The sequence below is a fragment of the Rhinolophus ferrumequinum genome (assembly GCF_004115265.2).
Source record: "Rhinolophus ferrumequinum isolate MPI-CBG mRhiFer1 chromosome 15 unlocalized genomic scaffold, mRhiFer1_v1.p scaffold_54_arrow_ctg1_1, whole genome shotgun sequence".
Classification (NCBI taxonomy): domain Eukaryota; kingdom Metazoa; phylum Chordata; class Mammalia; order Chiroptera; family Rhinolophidae; genus Rhinolophus; species Rhinolophus ferrumequinum.
In genome coordinates this window covers 14,518,553-14,533,489 of record NW_022680357.1, presented here as the reverse complement: position 1 = coordinate 14,533,489, position 14,937 = coordinate 14,518,553, and the positions used below count along the sequence as shown (strand labels likewise).

The 14,937-nt window shown below is 51.0% G+C and overlaps 1 protein-coding gene across 1 annotated transcript in view; it reads right to left on the bottom strand.

The window, feature by feature from the left end:
• XYLT1 (xylosyltransferase 1) overlaps positions 1-14,937 on the bottom strand; it is a 287,617-nt gene that overhangs the window by 115,011 nt on the left and 157,669 nt on the right. The gene's annotated exons all lie outside the window — the stretch shown is intronic.

Below are 14,937 nucleotides of genomic sequence, written 5' to 3'. Positions count from 1 at the left end.
ACTGTCTACGGCTGCTTTCACGCTACAATAGCTCAGGCGAGCAGCTGCGATAGAGCCTGCCTGGCCTGCACAGCCGACAATATTTCTATCTGGCCCCTTAAGAAAAAGTGTCCAGACCCCAGCTGTCCGGGAGACACCCCTCCCCTGAGCCCGGTGCCGCTGGCTGGTGCCCCCGGCGCACCCATTCGGTTCGGGGCCCCCTTCGTGTCTTTGCCCCGTCTCCCCTGGCATCAGGCGCCAGTTTCTCCTGTGCGGAGGAGGAGGCCCTAAGAAAATGAGAGCCGACACTAAGACCCCCCGTGGCTGCTCTGTGAGCGGAATATTGCTTTTATTGTCACGTTACAGGCGAGGGAACCGAGCATCCGTTAATAGTGACTTGCCCAATGTACCCCAGCTACGTAGTTGGTGGAGAAGCTGGGGTTCCAAGCAGACGAACCACAGACCTCACGCCCAGCAGTGGGCCAGCAGTTCTCGGCCCACTTCCAAGAAGCTGCAGAGACCTTCAGACCCCATCTGTGCCCCCTTAAACACTGCAGCCTGGCTTTGTACCACGGGATCTGGCTCCCTTTCCATCCACTCCCACCCAACTACCGTGTTTCCCCGAAAATAAGACCTGGCCAGACCATCAGCTCTAATGCGTCTTTTGGAGCAAAAATTAATATAAGACCTGGTCTTATTTTATATTATATTATATTATATTATACCCAGTATTATATTATATTAATTACATTACATTATATTATATTATAAAGACCCGGTCTTATATTAAAATAAGACCCGGTCTTATATTAATTTTTGCTCCAAAAGACGCATTAGAGCTGATGGTCCGGCTAGGTCTTACTTTCGGGGAAACACGGTAAATGGATCGGGGAAAGATCCATTTCACCTGCAATGGCCACCTTCAGGCTGGCTGGGAACCCACTGGGTGGCAGGGCTATAATGAGAAGGAGAGGGTGGGAAGTAGGAGCCTAGATGTACCAAAAGCTTGGGGCGGCAACGGCTGGCGGGCAATGGGGTAGGAAGAAGGAAATAAAGCGACGCCGAGAAGGGAGAGCTGAGGCTGTACTGGGTCAAAGAGCGGCTGCCCGTCATACACAGGGGTGGATATATCCCGGCGGGTGATGGAGACCTTCCAGTTCCGACACCTGGTTCTGATCTTTCTTACCTCCCCATACAGACCTGCCAGAAATCCCCAGGCCTCCGTCCTTGCACCCCACTGATACTTCTCCCTCCTCTCTGTCCAGAGGCTCTTCCAGAATCCTAAGCAGCCTCTCCGATGCATGTTCTGAGCACCTGCCGTGAGCCGGGCCCCATATACTCCGTGAGTCACTGGTAATACTTATCGGTACTGACAATTACCCCTAATTGACGTAGGCACTACACTCGCCATTTAACAGGAAAAGCAGCCCAGGTGCTGTTACGAGATTCTTGAGCACGGATCAGGGTCCAGGCACTGGCCAAGCCCTTCTCGGTGACAGCTCGTCTGTGCCTCAGAAATAACTTCCAAGGCAGCTACTGCCACTCTCCCGTCTTACAAGAGGGAAAGGAGCTTGGAGGTGTTCGGTACCTTGCCCAAAGTCACGGGGGAGGCAGTGAACGTGCGCCTGTCTGACTCTCAAACTTGCTGTGGTACATACACTACCGCTTCAGTTCGGCAGAGAGGTGAACCAGGAGCATTTAGCTCCCCCTTCGCTATGGGGGGAGTGAGAGGGGTCTCTCTCCGTTTGCTCGTATTAGCCTAGGTTGGGATGGAGCTGATGGAGGGATAGTATTCAATAAAGTACTCGACAAATATTCTAGTTCTCTTCCTTTTAGGCGTGTGATGAGATTGTATAATACTTCCCATCCCCTGCAAAGGGGGCACAGCCGAGCAACTGGCTGTGGCTGACACAGTGACTGGAGCCACATTTGGCCACAACCCTCTTGCCCCCAGAGCAATGAGCCACATCCCTGCAGGGGGACTGGGGTGGGGGCCTGCAACCCTGCATGAGGCCGGTGTGGAGCAGAGACTCTACCAACGGTCCACGGGCAGAAGTCAATGTCTGTCATTTTCCACCACTGAGATTCGGGGATGTTTGTTACTGCAGCATGGTCTAGCTCATTCTGATTAATACAGGAGCCAATCTGACCTGCTTTCTTCCTTCCAGCTGTCCTCAGGTACAAGAACCAATGTGGTTTTCTTCCCCCCGCCTCTAACAGTAAGAAAATCAGTTTGATGGCTCCCACTGTCTAAGAAAATGAATTTAAATTCTGTCCCTAAGCCCGTTCTCTAGAAGTTAACGAGGAGGCAGAGAGAAAGCAGAGGAGCCTCTGCCCTTTCCAGCCATCTGCATCCTCTCTCGTCAGACACATCCTAAGTATTATTCTTGGGTCGTTCTCTTTCCTCATTAACTGAGGATTGCAACTTGGCCCCTTGAGCAGAAAACCTCCATAAACTACTGATTTCAAAGCTCACGCTCACTAGCACTTCCTGGCAAAACCAGACACAAGAAACTCTGCCATCAGAGGAGCTAATCTGACCATCAGAGAACGGCCGAGTCCTCTGGTTAATTTGTGACATCAGGACCAGGCGTCACTGTCGGTTCTAACCCGACTCCTGATTTATACACGTTGTGTACGCAGAGGCCCCCACAGTGGGGACGACTGGCTCCGTGGGGCCCAGTAACCTTCCGCCGGGCCCCAGACGTGACGCAGCTGCCTCAGGAAATCACAAAATTCACATGAAAGAGGGAAGGGACATAGTTGGTCTTCTGGAAGGAAGAGCTCCCGGACATGAGACAGATTCCAGAAAACTCAGAGAGGCACAGTGGGGGGGAAATCAGACGTGATTCAGAGGCCTGAGAATTCCTGTCACACCGAGTAAGTGCTGTGTTCTGCAACAACCCCTGAGTTTTCCCTCCCTCTTTTTAAAATTTTATTTTAAAATGTTAAATGAAGGCAGACACGAGATCAGCCTCCGACACACGGTGAAGTGCGCGATACACTATTGCTCTCCACGGGCGTGGTATCTGGAACACATCCGTCTTGTATAACGGTGGCTTTATGACCAGCAAGGCCCCGTCCCCCCGTCCCCCGTCTCCCGGAAGCCACCGTTCTCATCTCTGCTTCTATGGACCTGCCTATTTTATTCCTCATCTAAGTGGGATCCTGCAGTATGTGTCCTTCTGTGACTGGCTTAGTCCATTTTGCATCATGTCCTCCAGCTTCATCCATGTTGTCGCAAGTGGCTGGGCTTCCTTCTTTCCTAAGGCTGAGTCCTACCCCACTGTGTGGCTAGAGCACCTCGTCTTTATTTACTTCTCCCCTGACGGGCATGAGATATCACCTCTTTCCCCCTAACTGCCAAGAGACAAACAGGTGTCAGCTCTTCTCTCCTTTCCCTGGAGACCCACACCCAGGTTCCCTTCCCTAGGAAAAGCAGCCATGGGGGGTTTCAAGGCGAAGGCATACAGAGTCATCGTCACGTCCTCAGCACCCACGGGCCCTCCTGTGCCCTCAATCCTCTCCTAAAGAACCAAGCAGGCAGCACGGGTCCTGATTAAGGGAGGGAGACAAAGGCACAGGGAGGTAAAATCATTTGGCTGAGGTCACGCTGCTAGAAATGAAGGGACTCAAACTCTCCGTGCCTCAGTTTCCTCATCTGGAAAATGGGGATGATGGTGCTTACCTCCTGGGTATTCTGGTGAGAATGAATGTGTGTACAACTTCCTGAACGTGCCCACAACCCAAAGCAGGAGGAAGAACGAGCGGCAAACCCAGATTAGGTTCACTACCAATTAACATCGGGCCTCCACTGTCTCAGCCTGATGGTCTCTGCCTGGAGGACAGATTGTTTATAATTTCTTCATTATGACTGATTGACAGCTGTGTCCCCTTTATTCTTAACCAATCCAACACGCTCACCTTGAGCTGTTTATGCAAATGCAACCCTTTGACTTATTTTATTTTAATGTACTTATTACAATGATTGCATTCAAATGTTTGCATGAGAGCTTCAAAACTCTAATTGCTCTGCTGCTGCCTTACCTCTAAGCTGCTGCTAGAATCCATTTTTATTCTGGAGAAATAATTAAATGCAATAACGTCCTCCATTCCCATTCAACCTTGGACACGTTTAGAGCCAATTTCAATCAGGTAGAAATATGCTAAACACAATATGGCTCTGAGAGGCAGGTTACGTGAGCCAGGCTTCTGCTGTGTGAGACGCACCTGGGTCCGCGGGTCCTGCCCTGGTTCTCTTCACACCCAGACTTCAGGATGGAGCTGGACTCACTCCATCAAATGAATCTGGGCCCCATGGCCTTGTGTTGAATGGGTGGAGGTGGGTCACTGCGTTTCCTCAACTATCTGCTCATTGACAGGACTTTACTCTTCTTTTTGTGTCAAAAGGACAGTGGACAGAGACGGACAAGACCTGGGTCCTCATCTGGCTGGAGCGACGGTCCAGTTTTCTCCTCTGTAACGTGGTAAGTCCTGAGTGCGTGTTGCTAAACAGTCTCCGAATTAGCCATTATTCGATATGATCGACGAATAAAGAGCTGTCCTTTCAGCTCACTGGGAAATAACTCGATGGACCAGAAGCCGAGGCACAGACGGACGCTCCTAAAAGCATCAGGTCTTCTCCCTGCCTCTTCCTTTGATCCTGACCTGCAACAGCTTTTGGATTGGGACACAACTGTTTCATCGCCCTGTCCCTCAGTTTCCTCATCCGTCACCGAGTCGGAGGCTGGCAATGAGAAAATGTCTGACGCCCAGAACAGTGTGTGACACACACCAGGTGTGTAAGCTTCGGGCACCTAATAGAACGTACACGTACCGCGCTCCAACGTCCCCAGCTCTGTCCCAAGCCCTTTGCATGTACTGATTCATGTAACCCTCCTGAGGACCCTAGGAAGGAGATGCGAGGTTATTCTCCCCATTTTTCGGACGGGAGTGCTGAGGTTCAGGGATGGGAAGTGTCTACATAGAGATCTAGGAGGCGGAGGAGCCAGGATCTGAACCCAGGTGGCCACGACCAGAGCTCTCAGCACCTATTAGGAACAGGGGTGGTGCCAAAAGGAAACCCTGGCCAGCTGCGCTGCTCAGACGTGAGGTCACCGGTCCCACCGCCTGCTCATCTCGACCAGCTTACGATGTCCTTTGTGCCATGTGGACTCACAACCGGCTGAGTCACCGCTTGCTCTGGAACTCGGTGTCCGAGGCTTCATTCCAATCCCCAAGGTGACCAAGGCCACTGGGAAGGACATGGGGGGACAAACGGGTACCTGCTTCCCACAAGACCTCAGGGTCGGGTAGGCGATTAGCCGAGGAGCAGTGTGAGTGGCGGGGCCCAGGGAGGGCGGGCCACCGCCCAGGCTGCCAGTGCAAATAAACCTGAAGAGGCCCCTCGTCCAGCTCATTAGCATGCGGTGCACGTGGCTGGGCTGCCCACTTAGAAACCCGTGGGCCACGCTGGGCACGGCAGGCCCTGCTTTGAGAGAACCCTCAATAATAAGCCCAGTGCGGTTTAGCAAATTTATTTTCTGTTAGCGCGAAGCATGGGGTGTGGAGGGAGGAAGCTGGATGGATGGAGCTGGCTTGGAAGCCGGCCTCCGCCCCCTAACCTTGAGACAGAGACGCTCTCCGTCCTAGAGCCTCAATTTTCTCATTTACGAAAAAAGGGGGTAAGAAGACGTACGCTGCAAAGGGGAGGCAGAGATGCAACCACGTGGCACACATATTTAATTCTAGTTAACGGAAGAGCAGTGAACACGATGCTTGGTCCTCAATGGACGTTGTTTTTGGCTGGCGCCTGACCACTGGGTGAGCAGACCTAAATCTTTTGGAAAGGCAGGGTGGTGAGGTGTGGTGCGTTCAAATCTGGCCTCTGCTACTTGGCTACTGGTGTGGCCCGGGACACAGCAGCTGACTTTGTGAGCCTCAGTTTACCTCTCTGTAAGATGGGCGTAATAACTCGTACCTCCACGATGAGGCTTTCACGCAAGTTACAAGAGTTACTCCATGTAAAGCTTTGAGCATAAAACCTAGAACATAATAAAGGTTAGGTAGAACTTGCTGACAGAGAATTCATGCATGAAATGATGAGCCAACGCGGTGGTTCTCAAAATGTGAGCTCCTGGGGGTCCCTGGGACCCTTTCGGGGACACTCCAAGTCAAACTATTTGCATCACACTATGAAGACGTTAGTTTCTTTTTTTCACTCATTCCCTGACAAGCATACAGTGGAGTTTTCCAGAGGCTACAGGACGAGCAAAATCGCAACAGATTGAAAGCAGAAGCGAATGTGATACTCCAGCTGTCTTCTATTAAGCCAGATATTACAAAGATTTGCAAAAATGTAAAACAATGCCTCTCCGTTCACTACATTTGTTTTTGTTGTAAAAAAAAAATTCAGCTTTTTCATAAACTCTTTACTTACATAGACATGTAATGAAACACTGTTATTTTAAGTAAATGACTAAACATTTTAAGAATGCCTTAGCCTAAATTTCAATAAATAGAAATAAGTGATAGGTATAACCTACATAAACAAAACCTCTCTGCGATAATGTCTGAAAATATAAGGGGACCCCTGAGGCCAAGTACATTGGAGACCGGCTGACATAATACATATGCGTAATCCTAAATATCTATTCATTAATGGAAAAAAAAAACGGTTTAGGACCTTTTGAAGTTGGGTGTTTCGCTATATGCCAAGCCTGTGGATTTATATTTCACTCGCACACACAATAAATACACAGAAGATATTAGAATCTAGGTCAAGCGGAACTGGGGTGCTAAGAAATCCTTTTATAGAGGGAGGTAACAGAAACCATCCTCAGGAGGGAGAACGACCAGCTGGAAAGATCTGCCCCTGGAACAAACTCTGAGCCCAGGCCTCCACCTCGGCCTCTAACGACAAACAAACGGTCACACGGGTCTGACAGCTCAGGGCCACATCCCTGGGATGCCTCCAGGCCCCCTTGAAATGCCTGCCTGAGGAAACACAAGGCTGCCAGAAGCATGTAGTTTGTTTCAGCCAAGCCCTGAGACAGGCCCTGGGTCCCATCCCAGCCTCTGTGGGAGGGGAGACGGCTAACCTGGAGGCACGCCAGTTTGCAAACCCAGGTGGGGTTCACACGGACCAACCCGCCCTTCCTGCTTTTCGGCATTCTCCCCTTCCCTTGCCATTCCCTCATGGCTCCCTTTAAAAAGCCTGGTCACCTCTGTATACACTGCAGCGGAGTTTAGTTCATGCTGGACTCTCTTCCCTATTGCAATAGCGTTTTACTACTTAAAATCTGTCCTTACAGCTTTGTTTATCTCTGACACTGCCCAAGGCCACATGGCCTGGAACTGAACCCCAAAATGCTGAGTTCTTGGGGCCTCAGTACAGAGCCCACAGGAAACGTGCTCAGAGCCCAGCACAGGCCTCCCAGCCCCACCAGGCGGAAGTGACAGTGACAGTTACAATGAACGACCCGGTCTGGCTTCCATAATAAAGGGTTTCTCCACTATGACCCTCCTGACACTTTGGACCGCTGATACTTTACTGTGGACACCGTCCTGCGCATTGTAGGCTGTTTAGCTGTATCCGTGACCTACACCCATCAGATGGAACACCCCCGTGACGACCAAAAAGGTCTCCAGACGTTGCCAAATGTCCCCCGGGGTCACAAATCACCCCTAGTTGAGACCCATGGCTCTAGGAGTAAGTGCTCAGGGGGCCACTGCTGGCAGACTCAGCTGGTCAAACCCCATTCCCATCCGGAAGGAGCAGTCCCTGGGGACCAGCGAAAGAAGGTCAGGAGAGCTGAGCTGAGGAACGGAGATGGCCAGAGAAAGGGGCCAAGTTAACCCAAGGAGGGTGGTCCACTGGGGAGAAAAGAAGGGGTCTGGAGGTGGTCAGGGAGGAGCAGTAACTGCATGAGGAAAATGGCAGGAGGGTTAGGGTCCCCGGCTGAAAAAGGGGTGGCCCTGAGGATGGGTGGGGCATTCATCCAGGCAGTGGACAGCCCAAGCCAACGGCACTTCACTTCATTTAAACCAGAGGTCACACTGCGGGCCCAATGGCTCCGTCAAACGCGTCGATGTTTGGTTTGCTCTGTAGAGTGTTTCCATTTCCTTAGTTTTTAATCTCAGGCATTTCAAAATCTGGAGATTTCATCTGAAAAATCCGTATTCTCTGCCCTCTCTTGATGCATCAGGGGACCTGACAACACTGGGCTTGGATTCCTTCCTACGTGTGACAATCGTGTGGGGCTGAGCAGTGGCCCAGTGGTATCGGGAAGCAGCATTTGCTCTACAGGTCACCACAGCTCCCTTCCAGCCTGGCCCAGGTCCCCGCAGCCACCTGCACGCCGGGAGCCCGAGAAGTGTGACTACTTGAAACTAAGAACCCAGGATCTTCAGGGAACTCTAGTTTCTGAGCCTTGCCTCAATGATCTCAGAACTCTTAACACATCCTGTGATTCCAGGGCTTTGATGGAAGAGGGGCAGCGCCCCATGGGTGTTATGAAAACATGTGGTGGCATTTCTGGTTACCATAGCGACTGCCCCCCTCTCCTGGCAGTCAGTGGGGGGCGGGCAGCAGACCCCTAGCAGTGCATATGGGAGCATGCATTGCTGAACAGCTCAGGTTTAATGATGGTGGCCAGGAACCTAGCTGAAATTTACATATGACACAGAGAACTTCTGAGTGATTTCAATGTAACCGAAGTTTCTAGGAAAGTCACTACCGTTTGATGCAAGGGGAGATTTCACGTCATTCAGAGTTTTTACCACAATTTCAGAAAATGACATCCTCGACGGCTATACGAGCTGCGGCTGTAAGTCACCAATAAACACTCCTGTGATCCCCCTGCATTTGTAACCACTGAATGCCCCCCAAGCTTTTCATGTGTCTTCTAGCCCTGGCTGGCGACTCAAGGTGGGTCGCAGCCCCTTGGAGTTTCTTAGAAATGCAGGGTCTCGGCTCCCACCCCCAGGTCAGAATCTGCGTTTTAATACTACCCCCAGGTAATTCTATTCACTCACACAGGAAGGTCTGAGAAGCCCGGGTCTAGTGTTGCTTGATTGTTTACAGAACGCAACATACATTACTTTTATTATAAATTACTTTTCTATATTCTTTAGCTTATGATTAGGGCAGTATCTTGATCTGGCTGAGGGTTGTGAGTGTAAGTAGGTGACAGTAAGTACGGATTTCACTTCAGGATAGATAAAAGGAAGGTTTTCAAAGATGTGCGCATTAAGGGGCTGGCTCTGACAGGGTGGAGAAGGGCTGGTTGACTCACTCCCGAGACTTTAGCTGGGTGTCTACTCCCCGCCAGGCAGGGCAGGGGCAAAAGATCGGAAGTGAATTCAGACACGCTTCCTGCCGTCGTGAGGGTTGGGTGCTGGCGAGGGAAGTGGGTTATGTGTACACAATTCATCTCTGTGCAGGACCAGAAGTGAAACGGGGGCGTGGAGACGGCTGTGTGCCAGGCGTTTCGTCAGGAACTGGAAGCCAGTTGGGGGTCGGGGAAAGCAGCTTTCTTGCCTGATCTTGAAAAGAAAGAGTATGTTCATGAAGCAAACAGAGGAGTCAAGTGCAGGAGGGGCCAAGCAAAACTTTAGATGTAACTTATTACTGACAACTATCGTAACTAACACTTATTGAACATTTCTTCTAAGAATTGTGCCCAACGCTGGACACAAATCCTCTTTAAAAATACCACAACACTGTGTTAATCTATGGGGGGGAAATCCCTTCATAAACGTTTATGTGTATCAAATCTTCACATTGTACACTTCAAATACCTTACAGTTTTATTTGTCAATTATACCTCAATAAAGCTGGGGGGAAAAATCCCGGAACACTTTTGGGTAGATGCTATTAGTATCCACACTTTCCAGGTGAAACTATGGAGGCACAGAGAGGTTAAGTAACATGCTCCAAATCACACAGCATGGTTATAAAACAGACACGTTACTCCCATGGGGTGTTAACAACTAGCCTTGCGCTATTAATCAATAAATCAGCTAACAACAAGTGCTGGCAAGGATCTGGGAAAAAGGAAACCCTCGTGCACTGTTGGTGGGATTGCAAATTGCTACAGCCACAATGGAAAACAGTATGGAGGTATCTCAAAAAATTAAAAATAGAACTACCATATGACCCAGCAATTCCACTTCTGGGTATTTATCCAGGGAAATCCAAAACATTAATTTGAAAAGATACATGCACCCCTATGTTCACTGCAGCGTCATTTACAACAGCCAAGATATGGAAGCAACACAAGTGTCCCTCAATAGACGACTAGATAAAGAAGAGGTGGTCCATATATACCATGGAATATTACTCAGCCATAAAAATCTTACCATTTTCGACAACACAGATGGACTTAGAGGGCATTATGTGGAGTGAAATAAGTCAGACAAAGACAAATGCCACATGATCTCACTTATATGTGGAATCTGAAAACCGAAACAAATGAACAAACAAAACAGAAACACACTCATGGACACAGAGAAAAAAACTGATGGTTGCCAGATGGGCGTGGGGTTGGGGAGTTGGGCGAAAAAGGGGAAGGGATTCAGAAGTATAAATTGCCAGTTGTGAAAACAGTCACGGGGATGCAAAGTACAGCATAGAGTAGACAGTCAGTAATACGGTAATAACTCTGGATGGTGTCAGATGGGTGCTCGACTTATCGGAGGGATCCCTTCGTAAGGTATATACACGTCTACTCACTATGTTGTGTACCTGAAATTAACAAGACATTGTATGTCAACAGTAACTGAAAAAAACCAACAACAACAAAAAACAACTAGCCTTTGTGGAGTGCCCCAAGGATTTCCCAAAAGACCCCTAGGGGGCGACACCACCCCCACTGAAGACCCTGTGGGAAAGGGACCACGGAGGGCGGCTGAAGTCTTTTAGGAGGAGACGGTCAGCCCGTCGAAGTTTCCTTAAACCACTTGGGTCCTGGAGTCAAGTCCTCTCGGCCCACTTCCTCTGTCTCTGCGACGCGACTAACCCCAGCTCTGTACCCTCCGAACCCCGACACGCTCTTTGGCGGCGTTCGCTTTTCCTTGCCTCATCTCCCTAGAAGCTGTCCTTATTCTGGCCGTCACCTTCTCAACACTTTCCCATCATGTCCCCTGGGAAAGAGGCACTTAAGGAGACAAACGGGCCTCCTGTTGATGAAAGACAACCAGCTTTCAAACTTATCCTTTGCATCTGCTGGGTGCCCCTTCCCGGCGTCCCTACCCCACTCCCCCACCCCACACACCCCCCCAGCCACAAGTGGGTAAAGAATGACACACTTGTAAGCTCGTTACTGCAGAGTCTCTAAAGGAACGTAAATGCGCACGGAGCCAGCGCTATAAATAAGGAAAGACGCCTGTAAATAAATAAATATGTACACACACACACACACACACACACACACACACACAGAGTTAATTTATATTATCTGAAAGCCTGAGCAAGGGAAAGGCAGCTCATATTGCCATCTATGTGACTTCAGACCTGAGCCGCCCAGCCGCTGCCAATAAATTATTTTTAGTATGCAGAGGTACAAATGAATATGCTGCTGTCGCCTCCTAAATCTCCCTTATGGGCTTGTGTTTGCCTTGCCCCCACCCCCACCCCCCACCACCAGGGACTGGGGCTTCCAAGAAAGTTTCCGTTGGCCCAGGGCCCAAAGACGGCTCCTGTGTCGCAGGCCTGCTGCCTGCAAACGGTGGGTGCCCCACTGGCGCTTCCTGTTTACATGCGAGCTTGGCGTGCCCTGGAGAACGGCCACCGCCACTGGAGGGCCACGGGGATTAAGGGGACAGCAACGCCCAGGCCCAAGGTGATGAAAAGCGACGTCTGCGTCCTGACTGAGGGCTGCCGCCCCCTGTGTATGGGATGGGAGGTGCTGCCCTTGGCCACACCGTCCACTAGACCCTGACCTTCTCTATCTAGATTTGGGGTAGACACGAAAAACCCCATCACAGCTAACTTTTGTGCGGACCATCGCCCGAAAGGAAGGTTCTGGGCACCCCCTTCAGATGGAATGCCTCCAACGCCCAGCTCTCAAAGGGCTGAGCAAAAAGGAGGCGATCGGTAACCGTAACCCACTGTGAGACGCTGGACACTGTGCAATCGTAGCCCATTGTGACACACTGGACAATGTGCAAAGAGTGGGCTACATACTGCAAGCTCTGGAGTCGCTCTTCCGGATCTGAAACCTGGCCCAGCCACATTCTAGCTGTGTGGCCTTGGGAAAGTTAGTTAACCTCTCTGATCTGAGCCTTGGTTCCTTCCTATGTGAAATGGGCGTAATAATATCTAAACCTCATAGGGTTGATGAAAAGACACGTTGCTCTAACCAGTGCCCAAAGCACAATCCACAGCACAGAGCGAAGCAACCAAAAAAGGCAACTGGTACCAACGTTTCATCCCGACTTCCACAGTGACCTTCCACACACGCATTCATGTGTATTTACTGAGGACCAAGCACGTGCTAGCCACTGTCTCAGGCAGCAGGGATGTGTGTACGAATAAGACAGACAGATGCCTGCTCTCAGGGACCTTACATTCTAGGACACTGAGCTAACCGACCAATCTACCAACAACTGAGGAAGATAAACAGGGAGTACAGAATGTGTTACGGACGCAGTGCGGAGCATCTGTTACATGTTTCTATGCACCCATTTTAAAGATGAGGGAACTGAGGCTCGGAGAGGTTATATAAGCAGGTGCAGGGGCCAGGACCCCAGAGGTGGGAAAGTGAGAAGAGGAGCTGGCGAGAGGCTGGGTGCCTGGGCAACAGGGGAAAGGGTACTTTCTGTCTCCTCCTGCCCTTTCTGTCCTGGAGAGTGACCCTCTTCCCCAAGAGCAGTGCCATCTGGGGTGGGTCCATCTGCTACTGGACAAGTGCCTTCCTCGAGGGGCTGAGCAGTGGCACCTCTCTTGGCACGACCAGCTACACCTGGACTTTGGAAGTCTGTCTGGATTCCGGCAAAGGACCTGCCCTTTCTCCTCAAACGGCCCGTGAAACAAACCCTGCAGAAGGTGGTTCTGGGAGGCCCGGGGGACCACAGTTGTTCAGGCCACTAGATGGCTCTTTCCGTGAGCTTTGCAGCACTCAAGCTGACGCAGCTGACAACGGGCTGCTTTCTCTCTGCATGGGACGCGGCTCTGAGTTCTTCCAAGTTGCTCAGCTTCTGGGTGCCTCCAGGCTGCCTCTATGGCCCCAGGGTGGGTCACTTTCTTTCCCCTCAAGGCAGTATTTCCATGAGGACTTTCCACTGAAGAACAGTTCGAGACAGAAAGATGGGGGACTCCCACACTGACTTCTCTGAATACAGGCTAAATGCTGAAGTCGTGTCAGGGTCCCCGAGGAAGGCAGGCCCTGCTGACCTGCCTGGGGCCACGAGTCCTCCGTCATCTGCAGTTCTGTCTGTCTGCTTCACACCAGCCCACGTGGCACAAGCCACAAGGGAAGACGCTCCTGCTTACCCAACACTTTGCAAAATTCCCTCTGTTAACTTCACACTGACCATCGACACAGGGGATGCAACTGTCCTCACGTGGTCTAAGAGTAAACTGAGGCTCAGAGAGGAGGTTAGGTGACTCACCTGTGTCACACGGGTAAGAAGTGGCCAGGCTGGGATCAAACCCAGGTCTGTCTGATGCCACAGCTTCTGCTCTGAACTTCTCAGCCTCGTCTCTCAATACAGCTTCAGAAGTGTCCGAACTTGGGGCCGTAGTGGTTGGGCCCCAGGAAGAAAAGAGAAATTCACGCGCCGTTTCCATGTGCCTGAAGTCGAGACCAGGAGACTCCTGGCTGGTGCCAGTGCTCAGGATTTTTCGACACGGTCCCTCTTCCCTAATGTACCTCTCGTCACCGCCGCTAGAGCAGTATTTCTGCCGTTCTCTTTAATCCTCCTGACAGCGCTTCAAAGGGGCAGTGTCACCCAGTGGTCAGGTGGCACATGCGCTAAAGCACACTACCTGGCCCCCATGCCATTGAAAAGCCGTGGGACCTTGGGCAGGTTTCCCAGCCGTGACCAGCATAGAGAACTGGCGTGTGGAGTAAGTCACTGCTGGGAAAGCACTTAGGACCGTGCCCAGAACACAGATCGTAGCTGTTAATAGCATTCCTGTTCATTGCACGACACCCCTTTGGACAGAGGCGCACACAGAGGCTCAGAGAGGTAAATACACTTGCTCCAGGCCACACAGATCAGGGACTTGACCAAGGTGCCTGACTCCGGAGCCCAAGCTCATACCCACTCCCCAACCAGAAGGACGCCTTCAAGCCAGACTGGGAGCGAGCTGTCCCTTGTCTGGAGTGAAAACACCTAGGAAAAGGGCTGCCAGTTTCTCTGGAGGCATCTTTAGCAAACCTGCAATTTCAGATCCGCCCTGGGCCTACTCTGTGCAGGGAACGGGCCAAGGGGGTCACCTTCTCCACAGTGTCTGGCCTCTTTCCTCTCCGGGCCACTCATGGTTCCAGCAGGATGGCCAAAGAAGATCATGAGGGTCAGGCTGGACCTCTCCATCTTCCCCCTTCCTATATTAATTATTACTTGTCCCCAAGGCTCGGCGTGTCCATTCAGTAGTTACCAGAACACAGGGCCCAGCAGGCCCTGGAAACGGGTGGAGGGCACCGGGCCTTGCTCAGCACAGCCTCCCCTGGCACTGACGAGGACCTCGTGGATTCATTCAGACCACCAGGGAGGGGGTCAGCCTGGCCCCCCCGGTGGGTCTCTGCCCTCTGTCTGCTCTCTCTCTGTCCATCTCTTGCCTCTCTCTCACCCCATGTCCTGCCTCATTCTGTATTCAAAAGGCTGCCCACAGCCCGGGACATTTAAAAAGTTGTTAAACTTCTGAAGCATCGATGAGGTTAAGATTTAACTTTCAAAGAGGTGCTTTCTAAAAACGGATCAAAATATTTCCTAATACAAATGTTTATCAAA